This window comes from Thamnophis sirtalis, unplaced genomic scaffold (genome assembly GCF_051295495.1).
Source record: "Thamnophis sirtalis isolate CommonGarterSnake01/CBP01778 unplaced genomic scaffold, rThaSir2_p1.2 scaffold_1, whole genome shotgun sequence".
Taxonomy (NCBI): Eukaryota; Metazoa; Chordata; class Lepidosauria; order Squamata; family Natricidae; genus Thamnophis; species Thamnophis sirtalis.
In genome coordinates this window covers 27,721,091-27,745,150 of record NW_028261381.1, presented here as the reverse complement: position 1 = coordinate 27,745,150, position 24,060 = coordinate 27,721,091, and the positions used below count along the sequence as shown (strand labels likewise).

Here is a 24,060-nt window from a genome sequence, read left to right as displayed (position 1 = left end):
GCCAAACCTCACACACCCATCCCGGAGGTCAAGCTCAGAGAAAGCTGGAGCGCCCTCGCCAAAGATGCTCACCCGTCAGCCAGTCTCCCCCCCCCTCCTCTCTCTTCTCACTCTCTCATTTCCAGCAAGTTCTCCTTGGGGCTCTTTGCTACTCCTTTTCTTTGTTCTTGGCAACTTTTTGGAAATCTGGACTGACTGAGAAACGAGCGCAAGGTACGGTGGAGGCTTCCCTTTTTCTCCTCCTCCTCCCACTCCTTCTCCTCTTGCGATCCCCTGGCCAGCTATGGCAGGGCCGGGAGGGTGTGCATGAGTGGGAAAGACCAAGGTAGATTTCTCTCGTCAGAATATTAGGTAGAAAGTCCTGCATTTCAGATCTATTTCTCCAGTTTTAATTTGCATAGGAATAGGGAGCAGGCCCTAAACCATTAAGTGGAAAATTTGTATATGAAGTCCAACCAGTTGCTGTGATCGTGTTCAGCAGAGTATTTGAGGCATTCTTTCCTGCAGTAGGTGGATGCCTGGATGCTGTGCAAAGCAGCAACATGAAGAAGTGGAGTTACTTAGTGTAACAATGCTTATATTGCAATTCTCCATTGCAAGCTGTGGCTTTCTATACCCATAAACCTGCTTCTCATGAGGAGAAAAGGACACAGTTAGATATGATTCTTCACTTTTATCTCCTTTCCTTGTCTAAAAGGGTTCTTTGGTTGTCTTTAGGAAACATGCCCCCTTATTAGTCAGATGGCTATTATCAGGACTCTTATCACTTCTTCCTTTCTCTTTCACTTCAGCTTTCTCCTTTGACTCTGAGCTGTGCAGTTCAGGTTCTCACCCAATTCCCTCACTTTCCCTCACTACAGATCTTAGTTGTAGGTAGATTTAAATAACTCGGGCTTCCCATGTTAATCTCTGAATAGAACAAAAACCCAGATTCAGGAATATTTTTTTATAAACTGCACTGCTAATTTTAGTGTTTTTCTTTCTACATTCTGTTTCCCATAATCCACCAGCCAAAATATTGTAGAAACCCTTTTCAAGAATGCTTGGGGATGATTTTAAACAGAAGGAAAGGGCACTGGCAGCTATTTAAATAAAGGCCTGCTATAGTGTTCCCTCCCTCTCTTATAAAAGTAGTGCATTTAATTATCAACTATGCCACAAAAAACTGCAAAATTGTTTTTTTAAGGCTTTGACTGAATATTTGGGGAAATGCAATTTCTTTGTTCTTTCATTAGACATTTCTAAAAAATGCTAAATATGTAAATACTTGTACAAACATTCCTGAACCCTACAGTAGTAAAGGAAGTGCAACAAGGAAATATACACATCAAGTTAAAACTGCACAATCAAAGACTTTGCAATGCCTCAAGGGGATTTAAGTCTGGAATGCAACAGCACTTAACAGTATAATTTCTTGGGGGGGGGAATTAAGTGGCTCCTGGAATTAATGAGCTTTATTACAGGACATGGCCTATTACAAATTGTGAGAAAACTGCTTTCGCAAAAGTATTTTTTCCTGAGATAACCATGACAAGAATGGATTGCTCCTGGTCATGGGTGGGCCTTCAAAAGATTTCTTTGCAAATGTTAACATGTCATACACATTAAAACTACCACAACTGAGTTGAATTCACTTCTAGTAGGAAGAGTAATATGAATGTATTGCCAGTTAAATCACTTAAATAATCTCAATTGTATTAAATCTACTAAAAATAATTACACCTACAAAGTTTTAAAAAGGGTATTAGGATGCTTTAGAATAGAATGTCTACATTCTCCAAACCATCTTCATTAAATAATTCTAACCTTCATTAAATAATTTACAGTAATATAGCTCACTTACTTATATTTTTATACTATCACATTCTGGCAAGACTCTCAGTAGTTAACAGCACATATTAAAATAGGTAAAAAAAATAGTAAAAAAATCTGCAATATGAAAGAAATATTGTTCATTCCTCTTCTAGCAACTATCTATGTAGTAAAAGCCCTACAAAACAGCTCAGTTTCCATCTCCTTCCTGAATGTCAAGAGACTGGATACCATTTGGAGTCATAACTAAGGAGTACTGGTGGGATACTTTTGCAACCTCATCTTAGGCTTATGATAACACAATTAACACGCTAATAACACAGTGACTGCAATCAATAAACTTGAATTATAGCAAAGATGATATGAGGCTTGGTCAATATTATTAGGAATACCAAGGATAATTTTATCACTACTTGAAATTTTACATTTGTGTAAGGCAGTAGATTTATGTAACATTTTTGAGTAAGAAGAGGATGAGAGATCACCAAATTGTGCTCTGAACAGCTACTCCTTGCAAGGAGACTGAAACAGCAGTCATTCTGTTGGTCTGAGCACCAGGAGACAAGGAAAGCCATTCTCAACCCTGGCAGAGCCTTTAAGGATACTGGTGTTCCATCATCTCCTTTAGATTTACAATTGTTTTACAGTTAAATGAGGTCCTCCAAACAACAGATATGAAAAACTACCTAGTGATTAATATTTCATCCCAAAATAGAAAAGTTATATAGCAATTTTAAAAACCTTAATATCAAACAAATGACAAAAAGCTGAATAAGAATGTAATCTAAGAAAGTTTTAAACAGATTAAGGGATCAGAAAAAATTTGCAAATTAGGACTTCTGAAAAAATGAGTAAACAAAACAATATTTATGTGGGAAGACAAATTGTTTTGTCAACCAGGAAACAGATTATTGTCTGAAAGGGAAAACAAAGCATCAGTGAAACCTGAGACTTCATAAATATAGAAATGGGCCACTAGAGGGACTAAAATTCTAGGCAGGAAGAAAAAAAGTGGAAGTGTAAGTAAAATAAAGTAAAATGACAAATAAAATACAGTATGATACTTGAGAGATTTCAAAAGATTGGGCAGAGACCCAAAGACCAGCTGGCCAGCAAGAGACGTACACGCTTGCACAGTGCATGCATGGGGGCGTGGCCTTCCCCGATTTCAGCAGTTTCCCCCCAGCATGCCCTATGTTTCTCCCCCACCCCAGTGCACCCTAGCTTTCTTCTCCATTCCTGCTGCCTGTGCCTTCCCTGGTCTCTTGTAGGTTCCACCCTCCGCAGGTGCCTCTCCATGGCAGGAACGGAGGAGAAACCTAGGGCATGCTGGGGGGGGGGAGAAGCTGTTGAGATTGTGAAGCCACCCCACACCCCGTTTTGGACCCCAAAAACCTCCTGCACCAACCTGGAAGTCAAATTGGGAGGCGGTGGGGCACATGCATGGGGGCAGGACACATGTGTGGGGAGTACTTGCATTGCATTTTGGGGATTGGGGCACGCACGTGTGCATTCGTGCACGCTTTGGACACTCAGCACCAAAAAGGTTAGCCATCACTGCACTAGATTATTTCTATTTAATCCGAAAGATTTGAATCATATATTCCCTTTTAAGGAATTTAATACATCGGAAAGAAGAGAGATTAATTCCATCAACATAGAAGTCAGTCCCATAACTATTTATTACTGGATATAAACAACAGAGTTTACCAAAATCATGGGAAACATTTTTTTTTGTATCCCTCTGGAACTTGAAAACTTTCTCTTGAAACAACTGTCTCTGAGTCTTCTGTAGATCTGATAAACCGACCTTTGGACAGCAGCAGTCTTGGAAACCGAAAATCCTTTCAGCCAGCTCCAAGTTCAAATGACATTTTCTTACTTTAAAAGGCCAAAAACCATCCTTTGAGCTGTAGGTTATAGCCAAATCTGCTACAGATATTTATGCTTTGAGCCAGGGTTGTTAGGGCATTTCAGGAAAGCATGTCAATCAGCAATTAATGTAAGAAGCCTTTCTTATGTTATCTCATTGCTGAAGAAAGTGCTAGGCTGCTCTATCTTGATAATTTAACCCCAAGCACCTTTTAAAATCACTTTTTGAAAAGCATCACTTTGCAATCATAGTAGAACAGTTTTGCAAAATGCCAATCCTTATATAGTCATAACAGCATCATCCACAAACAAAAGAGGATACAGAAGCAGATCTGAAGGGAACCCCCGCCCTGAAAAACAGCAAAATAAGCTGGGAGTGACATGGAAAAGGAAAGGGGGAAATATTCCATGAACTGGAATATTATAGGAAAATGTAAGTTTGGCTCATACCGGAATCCTGCAATATCCTGCTCATTCTCATGTGCATCACATCATTTATTACCCATAAAAAGGGTAGTTTGTACCCTGATGATGTATTTGAGGCTACATCATCTCATGAAAGAATACATTCGTCCATATATTAGTACCCAGGGATAAAATTTTAGTCACCTCCAGCCTACTGGGTGACAATATGTCATGATGAATTATTAATATTTGAAGATCCAAGTGAAATCAACTGGACAAAACTACGTTTATTTTTTATTGATGTCCATATGATTATAGCTGTCTCTCAGAAAGATAAAAATGGATAGACAATTAAAATGTGATATGAAAGTTGCAACAGAATTGACAGTTGCATAATGGTTAATTAACAGTAAAAACCTGGAAAGCTGTAGATAACTTTGCCATTAAAATGGTCAGAAAGACTTGAGTTTGTCAGGTCTATAAATGTGAGAATAGTTTACATTCATAATAAATTGGACACTGTTCAATCAATTTTTCAAATTATACATAATCAGGAATTATTTTGGAAGAGGAGTTGTTTATCAATATCATTAGGGAGTCTCTTAAAGCTTGGTGAGGTTTTTCGGCACCGAATGCCAAAATGGGAGCATGAGCACATGTGTGGGGGAGCGCCAGAAAGCGGAAGAGCAGCTCCCCGGCACACATGCGCATGCCGGGAAACTGAGCTTCCAGTTTCCAGCATGCGCATGTACACCGGTCACCTGGTCTTCTGGGTTCTGGCACACATGGGCACATGAAGAGCAGATAGCCAGTGCACATGTGTGCACGGGAAACTAGAAGCTCAGCTTCCCGGCGTGCATATGCGCCAGGGAGCTGCTCTTCCAGTTTTTGGCACTTCCGCATGCACGAAGACCAGCTGGCCAGCACACATGTGCATGCCGGAACCCAGAAGAGCAACGTGCCTGGAGAGATAGCTTTGTGTGCTGCTTCCAGCACGTGTGCCATAGGTTTGCCATCACTGGAATCAGCAATTAATGTTGGGTCCTCCACTTTTCAAAATGTAAAATCAGCAGTTCCCAATTACTACCCTATGAGAGCTACAGAGGCCTCTTCTAAGAAACAGCGAATGAATAAACAGTCATTCTTTGTAAGAAATCAGTGCAATATAAAGATGTCTTATTCTGAAGAATTGCCACTGGTTGGATTCAAAAGGTCTACCATCTTTACGCTTAGAGGAGAAAACTTCAATTAGAAAAGCTTGAAAAAAACAATCTCTGGAAAATTGATAAAATGAAAAACTAAAAGCACAATTTATGAGAAGTAAAGCTTACTGATTTCAGTTAGGTTTACACCCACACAAATAAGTCTTCCACATCCTTGTTCCACAACCTAAGAGCTGAACTTCTACTATCTTTTTTTAATTGCACAATTCTTCAATATTCACAACACATGCAGCCTCCTAAAGAGTCTGGAGGACTAAAAAACGGCCCTATGAGCAAACTGGAAGTCCATTCCTGAATTTCCAGTTTGCCCGTAGGGCCGGTTTTTTGAGCTCCGGAGGCGGGCAGCTCCTGAAGCCTCTGGTGGTGGGTTCCAGGGGGACGCTGTTTTCGCCCTCCCCAGGATCCTATAAAACCTCTGGAGCCTGGGGATAGCGGAAAAAGCATGCAAAAAATGGGAGGAGCGCTGGTCATGCACGCATGCACACAGGGGTCACAAATTGCATTATGGGTCTGGCATGCCCACGCTCCATGTGCTCCCCCCCCTTTGGCACACGAGCCAAAAAAGGTTCGCCATCACTGCCCTAGGTTATTCAGATTGTTCTCCACACCAGAGCTAGATTAAGGACATTTTCATCTGTCAAAGCATCTTCCACTGAGCTATGTGGGATGAGGGCCTGCACTGTTGACTTGCCGACAATATCAGGATACTGTTGGATTGTGTAGGAATTTCTTTCAGAAATTAAAAAGTGAGTACTATATGGCATATAGATTATTAATAAACACAGGGGATTATAACTCACAGCAGAACATAGAGTAAGGGTAGAAAGGTTTTTTTTAAAAGGAAGCTTATACAAACTAGCAAAAATAATTTTACACAATTTGAAAAGTCCCCATTTTACACATTCTTTTAGCATCCTGATAAGAAACTGATTTTGTCAAGACAGCAGTTTTACTGTAGCTACAACATTTGTATAAACTGTACTCCATCTCCCATACAGTAAACAAAGTCTGTGATACTGTGAAGTAGCACTGCACAAAGCAGTATGTATAGTTTTTTTAAAAGCCTATTAAAGGATATGTTTGTTAATGCAATATAATCAAACTGAGCTTGATAGTTACATTCCTGAGCTTTACCAACAAGTAAAGCGTAAAATATGCCACACACACCCATATGATCTTAGTCCAAAGGCTGAAAAGTGATAATAATTTGTGAGGCGTAATAACTATTAAAGAAGTGAAATATTTTGAGCTTAAAACCTTCATCCCAGACAGCAAACTAATCTTACTAGTTAACATTCCTCGTGTGTAGAGGTTCAGAAATATTCTATCCAGTGATGAAATTCAAAAATGTTTACTACCAGTTCTGTGGGCGTGGCTTGGTGGGGGTGGCTGGGGAAGGAAACTGCAAAATCCCCATTCCCTCCCCACTCCTGGGGGAAGGATATTGCAAAAACTCCATTCCCACTCCAATCTAGGGCCAGTCAAAGATGGTATTTACTGGTTCTCTGAACTACACAGAATTTCCGCTACCGGTTCTTCAGGACCTGTCAGAAGCTGCTGAATTCTATCTATCTATCTATCTATCTATCTATCTATCTATCTATCTATCTATCTATCTATCTATCTATCTATCTATCTATCTATCTATCTAGCTATCTAGCTATCTAGCTATCTAGCTATCTAGCTATCTAGCTATCTAGCTATCTAGCTATCACCTACCTACCTACCTATATAGTGGTCAGGGACTTAGGCTAGAAGTTGGAAATTCAGAATTATGATTATTCTCAGGCATAGAAGCCAATTGAGAAACTTAAGGGTCAATTAATCTCTTTCACTCCATTCTACCTTACAGGGTTATTGTTATGGGCACACAACTTTTGAGTTCCTGAACGAAAGGTGGAATATTAATTGAAGCATTAATAGATGCAGCATTATAATCCTATTACTAGGGCTGTGTTGCAGGGAGCTTTCCAAAGCAGCCACACAATCTTGAAAGGAGACACACCTGCTTTAATGAGGAGGCAACAGCTACTGCTTTCACACTCTTAGAACATTCCAGAGCACCTCCTATAAACTGAATCTGGAGCTCTGCACAGCCCTACAGGCAAAAGAAACCCACAAGTGCTAGAATGACAGAAAGAACACAGGGATTTTTCAATGTTGATCTACCCTGAAACAATGAATTCACTGTCAGTACACAGAACTGGCATAAACACAGTGTGGGCCCATCTATGCAAAAAACAAACAATGAATCATTGATTAAACATTTACCCAGGAAATACGCAGTACAGTTGGGGAACGACATAATATACACGGTATATTTTTCCCACCTTCACTACAAAAGATAAAACATATTTTTGTTTTATTCAGAGCTAGGATTAAGGATTTTCTTGCATGCCACCCTATGGAAAGGATACAGTTAGACTTAGACTTATATACCGCTTCATAGGGCTTTCGGCCCTCTCTAAGCGGTTTACAGAGTCAGCATATTGCCCCCAACAATCCGGGTCCTCATTTTACCCACCTCGGAAGGATGGAAGGCTGAGTCAACCCTGAGCCGGTGAGATTTGAACCGCCGAACTAGCAGTCAGCTGAAATGGCCTGCAGTACTGCACTCTACCCACTGCGCCACCTCGGCTCTCCAGGATGGTACAGGATGGTAAAAGGAGTATAACTAAGTCCTTATTACAATACACTGCCTATAAATTTCAATGGGGAAGAGAGTATGACTGCCACTTCATTTCATTTTTTTCTCCCATGCTCCTTGTACATGAGAAACAGCAGAACAAGACAAAGGAAGCACACAGAGTTGTACAATGTTGTAATGAATACCACGTGCATCCAAAATATAGTTTCCAAATTAGCTAGCTAATGCAACAGGACAGGTACTGTCAGTATAAACCTATTTAAAGTCATTTACTGGCTGAACGAAGCATGTTTCTTCACAATCCAATTGTGGAGTTCCCTCCAAATGAGTGCAATGGGTGTGATCTTCTAGTAATAGTACAGGTATTTCTGGGCTGAAGGCCACATCTAAACTCGAGTGGTGTGCAGCAGGGGGGGTATGTACAAACATAAGGATGGAAAGAGGTGAGATAAAAATGAAATTGCATCCAATTCACATACATTTAATGAAAATGGAGTGGATGTTATTGCACTCCAGTCAAACACTTAACTATGTCCTCTTTCTATCACTTTAAAGCTTATGATTTAGCAACAACTGGTTCTGGGGCTGTCTCCAAAGTTTGCTGAGGTACATTCCAGGCTCTGCTCTCTGCTCAAATTAGAACGATTCCCATGCTTTAAGTTCACAGTAGCTGGGAAATGCGTAACTTATAGTGGAAGCATATCTTTTATCAAATGGTACAAACTGATGCTGAAAATGTTCAAGAATTATCAGTTGTTTGCATACTGATAGCTTGGCTGGACTAAAGTAATTCAGTATATGTATCTACTAGCCTTGTGTACACAGGCAGAGAACAAGCTTTCAAGGGCAGCTGTGTTGCCTTTGGTGTGTTTTACACAACTTAACAATGACGTAGGAATCCTGCTTCATTCCATGATGCTGCTATAACATTAAAAGTCCCAGAACTACCTATGAGAAGTCCCAAAGGTACTTTTCAAAAAGCAACTTAATTTTTTTCCTTGAAAACCTTTCGCCTGTCATCCCAGAAACTTCTTCAGTTCTGAAGTATGTTTATCCCAAAGTGCATGGCTAATTGTCTAATGGAGATTCTCAATCATCCAGGTCATGGTTGTCCCAAAGGTGCTTTTCAAAAGATATTTAAGCTTTCTTGGGTCTTTTTTCCCCTTGGAAATGTTTCACTTCTCATCCAAGAAACTTCTTTAGTTCCCTTCTTGGATGAGAAGCGAAATGTTTTTTTTTCCAAAGAAAAACCAAGAAAGTGCAGAGCTTTACATCAGGTCAACTGTCCCCAAAATCTTGGTCAGGAAACTATCATAGGGTCTAAGACAGGAGAACAAAAAAAAAATTCTAATTTAATCATTACTGAAATACACAGTGATCATTTGTAAAACTCTAGACAGATATATTAAACCATTCACCATATGAGAATTAATTTTAAACACAAGAATAACAAATCCCTGTCTTGAATGGCTCCCTACTGTTTACAAAAAAAAAGCCAACAGACTTGTTCACATTAATATAACCTGAAGAGATATATGCCAAAACAAACAATTTCAGTAGGGTTTGAACCGTGGCGTATACAATTCAAAGTCTGCAGAATGAAGCAACTACTCAAAACAAGGAGATAAAGAATGAGAAATTTTGAAAGCCTTTTCCTTTACCAAAAGCATATGTTTAGGCCTGACCAACTATGTCCCAGATTAATACAAATGATTATATTATTTTTATCTTCAGCACCTGCAAACTAATTTTTATCGAGTGTCCAATACCATAACCCAATCACCATAATTGCTTTCCCAAGACAGATAAACCTGTGGAAGTGTTCACGTATAGAGTAAGTAACACAGAGAGAATTGTATAGATTTTTAAAACTTTACTATTAAATTTCTACTCAAAAACCCAAGGAAAGGTGGTGATGCAGATTCTGACCCTTAGTTATTCTTGTTACTATTTTGACTCATGCAAATTTCAGCTCAGAAAACTCTGCCAGCTCTTAAAACTGAAAACTGCAGAAGAAACCATGTGTCGTCTCTCAGTACATGATTAGCTGGAAAGTGGGAAGCCGATCTACACTTGGCTGACATTAATCAGGAATTTCTACAACATGACAGATAAGAAAATGTATTATTGTATGCAGATTATATACATTTGCAGACACCACTGCAAAAGATAATAGTCATTTTGTTAAATTCTTGCTCCAAGTTTTGGAAAAGAATGCAAGCAGCTCTGCTTCAGCACTCTCTAAGAGACATTACTAATGAATTGGCAACTTGCAATCAGGAACTGCATTATCCAGGATGTGTCAATTATAGTAAGATAGGATGATACTCTTTACCAATCTTTTTTTAATTTAATTATCATTGCAGAAGTATTTATCACAGAAAGATAATTCTCCAACAGGAGACGAATTCCTAAGGGTTTGTGTGATTGTAGAAGCTGGAATCCCATTCATCTTTGGCAAAAACGATGAGCTCAGAAAAAAGAAACTGGTTAAATGTTTGAAATATCGGCAAGATTTAAAGGCTTCCATTATTTAGTCTCTTTGGTGGACTGGTTAAGGCACCAAGCTAGAAACTGGGAGACTAAGAGTTCGAGTCCAGCCTTAGGCACGAAGCCAGTTGGATGATAATGGCGAGTGCCGCCAGTCATTCTCTCTTGGCCCTAGGAAGGAGGCACTGGCAAACCACTTCTGAAAAAGGCCATAGGAAGACAAGCCACTTCTGAAAAACCTTGCCAAGAAAACTGCAGAGACTTCTCCAGGCATTTGCTAGGACTTGAAAAAAAATGTTTATTCACTCCTGCTTGCATTTAGCTTATATCCCCTTGGTGGTATAACAAACTAAAGCACTGCAATTGTTTGTTTACCACAAAAGTATATAGTGTGTAACATTCCAAACACTGCTGAACTATACCTCCCAAAATCTTTCACAACTGGCCACACAGACTAGGGCTCCTGTAATTTAACATCTGGAGTGCAGTGTGTATTTTCTGGTTTAATATTTGGTTCAATTCTGGGCTCCTAGCTTCATACTTTTTTCTCCAGATCAAAGTTTAAACTTTTAGCTGCATACAGTAATCTCTTCTTAACACTTAAAATACTAACACTTAGAAAGATACTATAGAAAGTAGATCATCCAAGTTTTGATGTATTATCATCTACTTTTTGCGTTTCTTAATGCACACCTGTCAATGAACATATTTCAACAGAACTTTCTTACAACACTTGGTGAATTACTTGTTTATATATCAAAGTTCTGAGGTTTCACTTAAGTATCATCTAGATAACATTTGAAGAATAAGTTTTCACAATATTCATGTCTATGTGAGTTGTTTTATATCTCAAGTTAACTTGCTTCTTCAATAAATAGGACCAGTGTTATTTTTAAAATGTAATGCACACAGTTCTATAATTAAGGTAATTTAAGAAAAATACTTCTCCACAAAGATTATACACTTGGGATGGCTGTTTTTTCCCCCTGATTTTTCAGGCTTTCTGAATACAAGGAAGAAATACATCTGAAATCTGAAACAGCCAGTTCGGGATAGGACAGTAGTTAAACTATTGTACTTAGACCAGAGAAATCAAAGTTCAGGTCCTCACTCAACTATGGAGCTCACCAGGTGCTTTATCTCAGTCCATGCACTTTATAGGCTTATTATTGTAGGAATACAATGTACACTCTCATGTGTACTCAAGAAAGAAAGAAAATATAGAAATACTATTAAAATAAATACGCCTGAAAACTGGCATCATCCCTATAACCTCAACTGAACACTGCAAACTTAAGGATTCTATAGTTAGGCGCTGCCAAGGCAATCATTTCCCATACCTGATGATGTTAGTGACAGCATGTCAGTGATACTACAATCCCAAAGATATGCCTATTATGTTTTTTTTAGACTGCTACTGTTAAATATCATAGTGAGCAACATAAAATCTTTCTCCTAACTGATCTTACTTAATATTACTTGTCAAATAATTTACATTGTTCAACTGTAGCATTCATTCTTATGAATCCTATAATTATTAGTAATGGAATATATTCCATATATTCATCGCTTGTTGGCAGATGTTCTATATATTGGTTGGTTGAAAATTTTATTCCATAGTAGGTCCACAATTTCATAGGACACCAAGAGAATATAAAATACTGTTTAAAACAATATTATAAATAAATTTAAAATAAATACTTTAAAATGGCATTGATTAAGCATACCAATATGGACTTCCTAAAAATGTGCTTATAAATCAAAGCCATGTTAATATGCCCAAACTAGATACCTGTATATCTATAAAGCAAATGAATACTACTGAAAACTGGCACCATCCCTATAACCTCAATTGAACACTGCAAACTTAAGGATTCTATAGATAGCAGCTGCCAAGGCTATCATTTTCCATACCTGATGATGTTATTGACAGCATACCCTGATACTACAAGCCTCCTTTGACACACTCCTTTTCCTACCCAGAAAGAGAGAGTCAGAGTAGCAAGAAAGAGCACAAAATGAAGATGAAGAGATAGCTAAAAGGAAATAAAGTGGCCATATGCAAGCAAGGAAAAGATAAAATTAATACTTATGACACTCAAAGGAAGCACAAATGCTTCAATGTACAGTCCAATTTTGTACTTGGAAATCAGTTTCCTCTATCCCAGTGTGCTTATTTCCATGTGAGCTTGAATGCAACAAGCCAACACAAAATTCAAATAAGGTTTCTTTGTTACTGATCTCAAATAGATACGAGTTGTGTACTCTTTAAAATGCCTATAAAACCTACCATTTTACTTATGACTTTTCATCTTCGGCAATAAAAAAAGTAAAGCACTTTACACAAGCATACAAACACACACCAGAGATAGACATAAATACCTACCTTTATGGTTTTAACATCTGCATATCTAGTCTGACTACAGGTATCTTCCAAAATAGGTGTTGTACCAGCACTAACCCTTGTGTAGGGCTCTAGAAAGGCATTTCACTGCCACTTTACTGCCTGTGGTTCAGAGCACAGTTCAAAGTCCTATTTAAATAAAACTTCACAGCCTGTTTTTCTGAATTGATGTTATGCCAGTTGTTCTCCGCCTCTTTGCTGTAACCCTTGCAAAATAATTAGAAAATATTTATAAAAGAGACACAGTGCTTTTTTATTTATTGTCTGTCTTGCTTGAAAAGAGGAAAAAAGATTTCCTCTGTTCACTATATGCAAGCATAGGAACACCCAAATATTTATTCCCTGCTTCTGATCATTAGACACTTCCACACTCCTCCCACTCTTTGCTGAATTCCTGTTGAAAAGGAGTGAGCCAAAAAAAAAAAAAAAGCCCCCACATGATTCTTCAATCTCACAAACCAACACCCTTAGCAGCCTTTGGAAACTATGAAAATGTCAAAAGCCTATCCCGCTCTTGCAGGACACCCTCCCAATGATCTGCAAAACTTGCCAAGCTAAGATTTGAGAGGGGGGGGGGGGGAGAAACAACAGTCCATAATAATTTGAGGATCAGACAAGCACCATAATTAAAATCTGCCTTGATATATAGTTGGCTAATTTTCCAACCAAAACTCCAATGTTGATTTAACAACTGAGATATGCAATATATGAATAAGATAAACATACGTATATCCCAAATGATGTCAGACATTTGGGGGAAAGAAGCATTTGATCAAAAATTAAGACTTATACAATCATTCAATCTCTTTTGCAACTGTTTATCAATGTTGTAACATTTTAGGAATCATGCTCCACACTGATATAAATGTTTTTCTCACTTTTAAAGTTTTAATTTATCTAAAGCATCTGGAAGCCGGGAAGGCTGAAAATGGGCCACACAGGAGCCTTTCAGGGCCTCTGCGGGCCCCATTTTTGGCCAGCAGAGTGGTGCTGCAGGCTGGGGAAGCTGAAAATGAGGCGGGGGGGGCAGCGTGCAGGCCTCCCCCACCCCGTTTTGGCAGGCAAAGTGCTGCAGGAGGTGTCCGTCCTGTTCCCCCCCTGCCGACCCACGGAGGATAACTACCATGCTGATCCAGCCTTCAAAGAAATCCAGTTTGACACCCCTGGCCTAGGAAGAGGAATTTTTTTTAAATCACAACCATATTTATTGCCTGTCTTAATTGAATGAATATGAACTCATGACTATCTTTTTCCATTTCACCTATTTTCCCCTTTCACTATCATGTTATGACTCAGTTGCCCTCCATATCTACATATCCCAGCAGGCACTCTTCATAGGAGTTTTGTATGTTATTATTAGGTTTACTTTGAAAGAAGATACAAATAAATATATTGCTATAAATGTAGACTTTCCCATGCTTGTATAAAGAATGGGGTTTTTTCACTATGGAACAAATAGGTGCTAGACTAGTCTGAGAAAGAAAAATAATACACAATACACATATTTATTTTTGAAATCAATAGTGTATATGAACCTATTTCATTCTTGTTAACATTCTGTTCATTAAGGCAAAGGAGTGCCACCCTTACATTAGTGCGCCTGCAGTCTGCAGCTTGGTCCGTTTAAATGTACAATAAAACTGACAGAAAACTGCTCAGCCTAGTATTTAACATGACATTCTGTTACCATCAAAGTTACAGTCACAAAAACCAGTTAATTTTCAATTAATGTGTCAGTAACCTATGTACATTCAAAATAAATGAAAAAATGAATTAATCTGAAGTAATACTACTTACATACTATTCAAAATTAGAGGTTCAATTTATATTGTCAGGCCTTCCCCACCCCTTTTTCTCTTTTTATCAGTAGAAGGGAGTGGTTTGAAATATACACTGTTGTTGCACCAAATATTACTATCCCTGGGGAAATACATTGACTCTGAAACAAAAGAAAGTTGCATTACATTGAAGTAATCTGATTGTATACTATTCAGTGTTATTTTAAGAACAAGCTTTTGTTTAAACTGGGTGTTTCTTTGGCAGTCATTTTTTGTTATTATGGTGAGATTCTTGATAAAATATGTCATTTGTTTGCAAGGCTTTGAAAAGTTACAATATTTGAAATGTTACAATGCTGAGTATGTATATTTATATGGTATAGCCCAGCCATAATTCATACATATTCTTTGCATTTTTTAAAAGCACATTGTTTCCATAAGCTCGCTCTATTATTATGGAATCTTGGGCTTGTATTTTCTATAGGTTGGGAAAGATTGATAAATTAAAAGCCATCTTTGATTTGATTTGATTTATTGCATTTCTATGCCGCCCTATTCCCAGAGGGACTCAGGGCGGCTCACAAACCAAAGTAAGGGGGGGGGATACAAACAGGAGGAAAACAACGGACAAACAACTACAACAATTTTAAAAAAACAATCAACAAGCACAGAATTCGAGGGGGGACGGGAACTCGTCAGCCCCAGGCCTGTCGGAACAGCCAGGTTTTAAGGGCTTTGCGGACCATCTTTCAATGGTTCATTGCAAAAATATGTTTGTGCTGTCTACATTTATTTATTTCTCGGTTGGATGTATATCCTGCCATTCCTCCAGAAACCTATGACACCTCTTCCTTCTATTTTCCCCATACAGCAAAACTGCAAGGTAGATTAGACTTAGAGAATAACTTGCCTAAAGATACCCAGGTAGCTTCCATAGCCAAGCATAGTTGCAATCTGGATTTCCCTGATAACAATCTAGTAATATACCACAATGATTCCCTGTGACTATTTAAATCTACTGATAAGTCATGGGCTATAACAACTTTAATGCTCCTTTCCCAATAATGAATACATAAGATTTTGTATTTTTAAAGGAATTTCAAAATATTGTAGTTATGCATATATAAACTGTAATTCAGAATATTTTTATCATATAAGTATAAACTTCAAAGGATTATAGCAATAGCAATAGCAGTTAGACTTATATACCGCTTCATAGGGCTTTCAGCCCTCTCTAAGTGATTTACAGAGTCAGCATATCACCCTCACAGTCTGGGTCCTCATTTCACCCACCTCGGAAGGATGGAAGGCTGAGTCAACCTTGAGCCAGTGAGATTAGAACCGCTGAACTGCAGATAACAGTCAGCTGAAGTGGCTGCAGTACTGCACCCTAACCACTGCGCCACCTCGGCTCATAAAAACAAAGCATTAAACTATTGAAAAGCAAAAATGCAAGTGCATGTACTCACAGTCATAACTGTGTATGATACAATTAAAAGTGTCAGCCCTCTGTAGCTATTAGATAAAATCTACTTTCACTATCGATATGAATGCTTTGCTTAAAATACTAGTATTCCTAATCATAGCATGTCTTCCCCTTACCCAATGATTGAAACACAGGATGCTTTCTCTATATTGCAACAACTTAAACTAGATGGGGTCTTCCCTCTATAGCAGTGCTCCCCAACCTTTTGGGCACTAGGGACTGGCTCTGTGGAGATAATAGGTTTTTCCAGGAACCAGAGGGGACATAGTTTCATGTGCTGCCTGCATCTTGTGAATGGGGCTTCGCTTGTTTGCACAGTCCAGTTTCTGGCATGCCATGGACCAGTTCTTGTCCACGGACCAGGGTTAGGGACCCCCTGCTTTATAGCACACATGTAGAAAAGTACAACATTGCAGCTGCTTTCTTTCTCTTCAGATAATACTATAATTTAAGTCTTTCTATTTATAATTTCACTGTCAGGCCAAAATAACCTTGGAAGCATGAGTACAGATCTTTATCATCATTTTAGCTTGTTTCCAATAAGAGCTTTCCGGTCTTTATTCTGTAATTGTATTATATCGTTGTGTAGGTTTTTCTCTCCTCTCATTGTAGATCCCTTTGAAGGGCCCCACTTGACAAAAAGCATCTCAATACATAAATCAACTGCTGGTAATCCTGACATATCCACTTCAGCTAATTCAAGAACCTACATTAAGCAGCTTTACCATTTTTAAAATAACCTAATTCAGTAATGGAGTAATCTGCTGTACACAATGGAAGTCTGCGTTCATATTAGCTTAACTGCAGCGTTATTCATCTCAATAATAGCAAAAAGCACCAACTAGAGATATTGTTGTTTCAATGGTGTCCCCCCATTTCTACAATTCTAATTCCACTTCATTGGCTTTTAAATGGGTTTTGAAAAGCTTTTTAGGTGTTTTTAACTAATATCTTGGGCTGAGTATTCTACATTTTAACTGCTATTATACATGATTTCAAAACTATTTCAGCTGTACTATTAATGTATAAACGCCTCCTTCCAAATCGGAGAAATGGAGGTGGCAATGCATTGCTACAACTGATTTTTCTTAAAATGAAAAGATACTAGAATACAATAAGTAGAATGAATAAGTAGCAGAATGAATAAAGATGCAGAAAGAACCAAAGACAACAGGGCCACCTACAAGATTAACATGTCGGGAGTGACTTTGCAAAGATTAGTTTAAATCCTAGGACAGAATAGCAGATTTCATCCATTTGTACACAAAAGGCCACCGTCCACTTCAGGGCAAATCTATCATTTTTGCAATGGAGGTGAGTATTATTCAGACACCATGAATAATAATAATCACAATAATAATAAAGCATTACACTCTAACACCAATTCCATTTGGGTCTTGCCAGCATGAATATATACCCCAAGGTTTCTTTTTGTCCTCCCCTAGTTGTATTAGTATTTTAGGAGGAAGTCAAGAACTTTTTAAAAAACCCTATTTTTTTATAAATTAGGAAAGGATCTACTTTTGCTATTCATTTTGGTGATAAAAGATTAAAAGAGAGAATATGAATCACATTCCTGTGACCACAAAATTTTGCAAACAGCTGTAAAGTTACCAAGCATCCAAAGTGCAGTCATGTAATTGCAGGAGGAGGGGTCCATAGAAACTTTGAATCCATAAGTACAATACAATAGCAGAGTTGGGAGGGACTTTGGAGGTCTCCCCCTGCCTAGGCAGGAAACCCTAAACCATTCCAGACAAATGGCTATCCAACATCTTCTTAAAGACTTCCAGTGTTGGGGCATTCACAACTTCTGGAGGCAAGTTGTTCCACTGATTAATTGTTTTGTCAGGAAATTTCTCCTCAGTTCTAAGTTGCTTCTCTCCTTGATTACTTTCCATCCATTGCTTCTTGTTCTACCCTCAGGTGCCTTGGAAAATAGTTTGACTCCCTCTTCTTTGTGGCAACCCCTGAGATATTGGAACACTGCTATCATGTCTCCCCTAGTCCTTCTTTCTATTAAACTAGACATACCCGGTTCCTGCAACCATTCTTCATATTTTTTAGTCTTCAGTCCCCTAATCATCTTTGCTGCTCTTCTCTGCACTCTTTCCAGAGTCTCCACATCTTTTCTACATCTTGGTGACCAAAACTGAATGTAGTATTCCAAGTGTGGCCTTACCAAGGCATTATAAAGTGGTATTAACACTTCATGTGATCTTGATTCTATCCCTCTGTTTATGCAGCCTAGAACTGAACTGTGTTGGCTTTTTTGGTAGCTGCTGCACACTGCTGGCTCATATTTAAATGGTTGTCCACTAGGACTCCAAGATCCCTTTCACAGTTACTACTGTTGAGCAAGATACCACTTATACTGTACCTGTGCATTTCGTTTTTGTTGCCTAAATGTAGAACCTTACTTTTCACCATTGAATTTCATTTTATTAGATAGTGCCCAATGTTCAAGTTTGTCAAGATCCTTCTGTATCTTAAGCCTGTCTTCTGGAGTGTTGGCTATTCCTGCCAGCTTGGTGTCATCTGCAAATTTGATGAGTTCCACATTTATTCCCTCATTCAAATCATTGATGAAGATGTTGAAGAGTACTGGGCCTAAAACAGAGCCTTGGGGTACTCCACTGCATACTTCCCTCCATGAAGATGCAGTTCCATTGAGGATTACACATTGAGTGTGGTTGGTCAGCCAGTTATGAATCCAGAGTAACAGGAGGCCTGTCATAACTTCAAATGATTGCTAAGCACCTGGTTGTAAATCAATAACTACCTTTATAAGGCTGCCTTACAGCTGCAGAAACTGAGTGAAGCTCTCAGGATTTTCAGACCATGTTTTATTTTCTTTTTGCCTGAAACTAGAGTTTACTTGCATTGTGAACAATGCATTTGCTTAATGGCTGCCACAATAAATATTGAAAAATTGGGTATAGTCACATAGTGACCCATTTAACAAGCAGCACAACTTACAACCATAATTCTTGGCTCAATTTACAGTTGTAAGTCAAAGACTACCTGTATCAAATCATACTATTTGTACATTTCAGGTCAGCATTTCACTGGTCAAATGCCCCCTCGCAACAGTACAGAAGCTACAGAAGGAAAAAGACTGAGTTAAATTATACTAAAGGTCTGACTGTATATAAGAGTGAATTTGTACATCCCAATTTCTAGGGTCCATCTATAAATCAGCATCTAGCAGACCTTGGATAAGCAGTTAGGCTGATGATATTTTTATGGGAAATTCCTTGGGAATTCCAGGGCTTTAGACTAGACTAGAAAATCAAAAAGCATTCTGGGAAAAAGGCAATAGCAATCTATTGATGCTAAGAAAAGTATTTGGATATGTCCATGAATTCCTGAGAGGCTGAGCTGAATGCAAGAGGACTTTACCATTACCAGTAGTTAATTAGTATCTAAATTAACAGCCTACACAAATATCTAATCCAGCGTTGTTTTATTCTTCAATAATATAAATCAGTTTATTTGGCGTCTGAAAATATTCTGCAAAATCTCTAATTTTGTTTTATTTTTACCCTCAGAGTTTGAAAGGAACACAGAGGCAGAAAAACAAAATGATGAATTAAATAAATTGTCGTGCCAACTGTGACTCCAGATTGTGAGAGCCAATTCGCAAAAAGCTGCCATAATTAACTTGGTCAGACATAAATCTGTGAAAAAGGGTTTTGCTCGACTCTAGTCCCCAGACATGTCAGGGGTACACGTCAGAATGAAGCACCATTTTTATTTTCCAAGAATTAATGATAGCATTGGGAAGCAGCCATGTTTCAAAGCAAATGGCAAGCTTTCAGTCAGCACAGAATTGGCACACTGCTCTGAAGTATGCCAGAAGTATTTCCCCTTTTTATTTTTGATCTAGAAGGACGCGGTGGCTCAGTGGCTCAGATGCTGAGCTTGTCAATCAGAAAGGACGGCAGTTCAGCGGTTTGAATCCCTAAAGCCGCATAAGGGAATGAGCTCCCATTACTTGTCCCAGATTCTGTCAACCTAGCAGTTTGAAAGCACATAAAAATGCAAGTAGAAAAATAGGGACCACCTTTGGTGGGAAGGTAACAACGTTCCATGCGTCTTCGTCATAGTCATGCTGGCCACATGACCATGGAGGCATCTTCGGACAGTGCTGGCTCTTCGGCTTTGAAACAGAGATGAGCACCGCCCCCTAGAGTCGGGAACGACTAGCACATATGCGCAAGGGGAAGCTTTACTTTTTATCTATCTTTGATCTAGAAGAATTCTTTTAAAAAGTGCAAAGATAACCACAAGTACTTAATGCCCATGGATATCAGAAGGAAAGTTCTGAAGAATGACAATCAACAAAACTGTTTTTCAAAATATTCTAGTCTAGTGCGCATACTCATAGAAAATAAGACAATTTTCTAATTTGTTGGGGTTTGTTGTATACATGGATAATGTCATAGTGTATCTGCTTCTTTTAGAAATGCCATACATGATCAATTCCATTGTGGGTAGCAAGATAGGTCTGCATTTCATTGTACAGTATGTCAAAAACATGTCTTAATATGGCTTTATATTAACCATAATATGGCTTAATGTTAAATAAGGGTCAGAGTTGGCTATCACTTGGACTAAAGGAAATTATTGTTAGAAAGTGAATTGCCTTATTCACAATTCTACTTGAGCTGTGGTTTTTTTTTTAAAATCTAGCCATACAAATTACTGGGACATAATGAAAACATCACAACATTCAAGACAAGGTGCAAATTTTGACCAAAAACTTATCAGGAACAGTCAAGAAGTTCATGCACTTCCCACTACTCCTTTAGAAGGTTTACTAAAATGCAAATTATTGGACAAATTTGATTCATTGGTTATAACCAGGAATTGACCAACCAGCATGTTGTCAAGCCTCACATCATGGGTTGAATGATTGGCCCGGGGTCACCCAGCTGGCTTTATCCCTATGGTGAGGCTAGAATTCACAGTCCTGCCTGCTGTCTTAACCACTAACCAAACCAGCCCTTTAAGAAAGCAGAATCTATGCAGCTTTACATTGATAGGTTTAGGTTGAGATATAGGTGATTGAGTCCTCCTTTATTTTAAAGGCCAAGGAAGCGCTGATGTAATTTGCACAAGTTTGACTGAAAATACCAAAAATCTTGGGAATAAAAAATGACACCTTTACCCAAAACACTGCCACTTTCAGAGCCACAAAGAATGTTCCACCAGAACATTGTGGAAGAAAACATGTTCTGTGAAGTTCATGAAAAGTATCCAACTGTGGAATTTCCCAATTTAGGAAAACTACCATTTTTTGTAATCCATATAATTGTTTGTTTCAAGCTTTTATTATATAAAATTAATAGTTTAAAACAGCAGTAATCCTTCACTCCCATCTCATACATTCACTTACACTCCTAGCTACCAACACATCCTTAACATTCCATTGAAGAAAACTTTTATACTGGAACTAGCTGAATACCTGTGCTCCTCTACGAAACTATGTGATCAGGCTTGATAAATTGACACAGCTTGAAAATTAATGAGTAGTTATGATCGGCCTCTCCTCTCCCCTTCTCTCTCTCAGGCTTGCCCCACAGAAGCCTCTCCTCTCCACCTTCTCTCCCTTAGGCTGGCCCCATTGATCCTCTCCAAACTCCCAGCCTGCAGGCCGGAAGAGTCATGCACTGGCCACGCCCAAATGGCAGTTGGAACAGAGTTCTTTTCAGGAGAAGGGGAGTAGAACGTCTAATGCCTTACCATTAGAGCATGTTAATAATAATATAAGAAATACTAATGATTTGGTGGTCTTTTTGAAAAATCCTTTCTTAGCAAGTACCTAGAAGCTAAGAGGAACATACATGCCAAATTTTAAGTTTGTAGGCTTTACGCTTCTGGAGATTTCATGATGCTGTGTGAGCGGTATTTCACTTTTATATATATTGATAAAACAGAGCATGGAGGAATCCTCCTGGAGGGATTAGCTAAAGGATGTTTTTGAAGCACCTGGTGGTGAGAAGAACCCATCCAATCAAGCAAAATAATAAAAAAACTTAAAAACTGGTAATTCACGCAAGGAAACCCGGTTATGCTCTTCTGAAATATGAGTACTTGACCTTTATTTCTCATTAACAATTTGTTAAATTGCAGTAATGGCAGAGCATTCTTTGAACATAATACTTCAATATGTCAGAACAAGAGAGCAGAAGGGTCAGGCACTGGTTGTTTGCATGACAATGAATTTTTCTCTTCTATTCTGATTATCACAATTGTCCCTGTCTACAAAAATCAACTTCTCACACAAAAACAGTTTAATAAGACACAAAATGGCACCTGCTTGCAAACTTGATGCTAGTAAATTACACATAGAAGGCTTTGGATAAGTCTGTTTCCACTCCCCGGAATAAATAGAGGAAAAACAAAAATAGTTAAAGAACTTTGCAAAGACTTGCACAGTTGTCATTATCTGAAAGCACAGGAGTATGTAGCAGTGTGATGTAACATGGCACCAATGCAAAATTCTAGATACTAGGAACAATGGGCATTATGCAATTGACCTTCCAGTTCTGCGGAGCCTTCCTTTGATCTCCTCTCCAACTCCAAGTGTACAAGCCAAATCAGTTCAAAAGGAAACCTGATGACTTTGCAGTGATAGAAAAGGGAGAAAGAACCTGTACAACTAGCGGATGCCCTTCTGCCAGCAGAATGACCCATTTGATGCAATTCATGACTAGGAGAAAGGGTTCTGGACTTTATTCTCTTCTTTTTGAAGCTAAACATGTTGCTGCAAATACTAACCCAGGGTTTGTAATTAGAGCCAGAAACTGATTTGATAATAATAATTAGGCTTAATGCTCAGAAATTCTTAACGTTGGTACTATATAATAGTTCACCCGAGTTATTTCAGATAAGGAAACAAAGGGAATCTGAACACAAAACACATTAGCCTTACAGCAAATTAAAACTAAGAAGATAATTCAAAGCAACAAACGTAGGAGAGGGGCATATCCTGTGGAATTCAGAATGCCAATTATAACACTTAAACACTTTCTTATTGGAAATTTAGCCTTTAACCTGCTACTCCAAAAAAGCCAGAACTTCAGCTAAAAGCGTTCTGATTCAGAGATTAATGGTACCACCTGCTAACAATTTTCCTGCCCTAAATAGACCTTGAAACTCTACCAGATTTATATAGAATCATTTGCCAACTGATTCAGACATTTTTACTATGAGGTTAGTAACCTGAATTAACTGAATTTTGCTATAATAATTTTCTCATTTCCTTTATACTGATTCTGCTGTTATGATTCTTAAATCTACCCATTGTTTATTTATTTAAAAAATATTAATAGCCACCTCTGGGCAGAGAACAAGTATAAGTTCAAAAATTATAAAAACAGAGCACAAAAGGTAGTAGTCATTTAGCCGTCTGTCTCCGGTAGCCTCTGATTGCAATTATGATGTTGGGGAGAAAAGCAGCTCAAAAAATGTTTAAGTAAACTCTCCACTTTGGGAAGGGGGGGGTGAGAGTCAGGTATATGAATAGAAGCTACATCTGAGAAAACCCATAGTCTGGATCATGCCCTTAGGGAAAGGTGTGGCCACAACTTTGTCTGACTGAAGAACAGTTTTTCAGGAGCAGGTGTTGTGGCCCATCAGCGGCCAGCAGATCTGGCAGTAGATTTGGACAGTGAGGAGGTTGGGGAGGAACATGGGCCAGTCCTGGAGTCTGGAGAAGGTTCTGACGAGTGCTCTGTGTCGGAGGCAGAGATGGGGCCAGGACTGTATGACAGTTATCAGCTGCCTTCAGAGTTGGAAATCAGTGGGGCAGAAGAACAGCTGGAGCCAGTCCCCAGTGTGCGCATGTGCAGAGCTGCCAGAAGGGACCAAGGGTCAACTCAGGAGTAAAACCACAAGTGGGTGGTGAATGGCCCCTCCCATAAGGAATAAAGAGG

General features: G+C 38.6%; 1 protein-coding gene across 7 annotated transcripts in view; it reads right to left on the bottom strand.

Annotated features, from left to right (window-relative positions):
- The window catches only part of COBLL1 (cordon-bleu WH2 repeat protein like 1), a 113,061-nt gene that overhangs the window by 47,559 nt on the left and 41,442 nt on the right, over positions 1-24,060 (bottom strand). The window contains exon 1 of one of the 7 annotated variants that reach the window (XM_087709637.1): positions 12,836-12,966. The exons of the other annotated variants lie outside the window; for them this stretch is intronic. The gene's annotated coding sequence lies outside the window, so the exon portion shown is untranslated. Of the gene's footprint in view, positions 1-12,835; positions 12,967-24,060 lie in introns of those variants that run through there. 7 annotated transcript variants of the gene reach the window in all.